Here is a 2,196-nt window from a genome sequence, read left to right on the forward strand (position 1 = left end):
ATTGCTTCAGGCGGAAGGAAGACGCGTTTCTGGAGTTTGGACTCAGACTCGCTTGCTCATTATTTACAGTTGGAGCTAACATGCTGCTAAAGGGCGCTCCATGTCCTCTGGGGGGCACTTTTTCCTTCTACTGATACGCCATTAAAACAAACAAACAAACCAAAAAAAAAAACAAAAAAAAAAACGTATCCTTCAATGTCATATAGTGCCATCTAACTTCAACGCAAAAGCACAGCAGTCATCATACCGCCATAGGAGGGACCAGGGGGCAGGGGTGGGGATGGAGAGTTTGTCCCAAGCTCCTGAGGAAACCGAGCGACAGCGTGCTGTTTCGTCAAGTTGCGCACGCGACTTTTGTTCTCGCCTCCTGCACCTTTTGTCAAGCGCAAACGCAAAGAATTCACACCCATGTCTTCCCAAGCTCACAAATCCAACGAAATGAATGGCACCCGTGTGTTTTGTAAAACGCAAGCACAACTTTGTAAATTGTGTAACCCAAGACTTTCATAACTCAAGCACAAATTACCTACGCTTTCCATCAAGTGTGAAAACGAAGAACTAAGTCACACCCTTGTATTCAGAAACTCGTATGACTTAAGCGGGAGCCACAAAATAGCGCGACTTACTATCATTTGGTAAGCAGCATCCACATCTTGTGACGCTCACGTGTGACTTAGTAAATTGCACAACCGTGTTTGGTGAAGTACGAGACCGATTTAGTAAGTCACGTTTGCGCCGTTGGTAAAGCCGAGAACAACTCAAGTCCCACTTGCGTCTCAAATGTGCCTTTATCATGCAAGCGCAGCTTTCTACATGACGCATGTCGCACGCGGGTTACACAAGGAGCAACTGCAACAGCTCACAAAAGCGAATTTGGTAAAGCATTAGGTGCAACTTACCAATTTAGATGCGCGAAGCACACAAAGGATATACGCTTAGCAGTTACTTATTGAGAAGCAGGTAGGACTAAGTCATGCGCGTGACACCTCCCCCACCCTCTTCCAAAAATACCGTTCATGTTGTGTGCTGAGATTAATCCTCTTTTCCTCGTCTACTCTCACCCAAACGCTTGCAGTTGGCCTGTCAATCAAACAGCACAGGTCAGATGCCTAAAATGGCACCTGGCATTCACTTAGTTAAACAGAACATTTTGAGCCCATGCTGACCAAACAGGCCGACACTTCCTGTGACACGATCCCGTTACATCTCGCAGTTGAGCCCGCGTGGAGCTGACGACGCCACACGACACGACGCGAGCCTAATGCCGCGGAACGAAGCATCCGACAAAGAGTGAACGAAGCATCCGACAAAGAGCGAATGAGCAGTGAGCGTCTCACACTGTTACAACTTGCGTACGGTGACGTGACAGTGTGGAACAAGGAAGGCCACTCCCAACATGCAAAAAAACGAAGGCGCTGCCGTAGCGCTTCAACGGCTAGGAGTGTCTCTTGTATCGAGTGTTGCAAAATGGTGGGAATTTTTAAAAACGCTAACTTTCCATGGAAATTTATGGGGAATAAAATGGGAATGAACCATGGATGGAGAAAACTGAAGGTTGGCTCTCAACAGGAAACTTTAAATACAGTTGGCTGAAATATATTTGGGCATAATCCTGACTAAAACTATCACATTTCTGCTTACAGATTTTAGTTGAGTTATTTTTTCCAGTTATGCTTGGTCAATTTCTTTACATTTTGTTCCGAGCCAAAATCCAGATCACAAGCGAAAAAGGAAAGCCATCTATTTTGCATGGATGTCTGTTTATGACAAAACTAAACGCTTCAAGGTTGAAATGTTTAAGTGACCCTCAATTCCCAAAGAATTCCAATGGAAAGTTTCCAACTTGGACTATTTTCAAAATCCCCATCCACGCATTTACAACCGTATCAGTGCCACAAACAAACCCAAAAAGAGACAACTCAAAGTGATTATTAAAAAGAACAAAAAAAGGGCTGGGGGGGGGGGGCAAATAAATACTTAAAACATGAGACGGTGCTTCACATGCACAGTAAAGTGCTTTTTGTCTGCAAGCCCTGATCCAGAACAGAAGGCGTCCTCTCTTTGCTCGTGTTGAACGTGTGGAGAGAAGAACAACAACAGAGTAGCCCTGACATGGTTGCTGTTTTTTTTTCTTCTTTTAAACGCATCAATGGAGTAGAGCGTAAGGGGGGGGGGGTGGAAAGATTGGGCCCTACA

The sequence above is a fragment of the Hippocampus comes genome, unplaced genomic scaffold (assembly GCF_001891065.2).
Source record: "Hippocampus comes isolate QL1 unplaced genomic scaffold, H_comes_QL1_v1.1 scaffold20, whole genome shotgun sequence".
Lineage (NCBI taxonomy): Eukaryota > Metazoa > Chordata > Actinopteri > Syngnathiformes > Syngnathidae > Hippocampus > Hippocampus comes.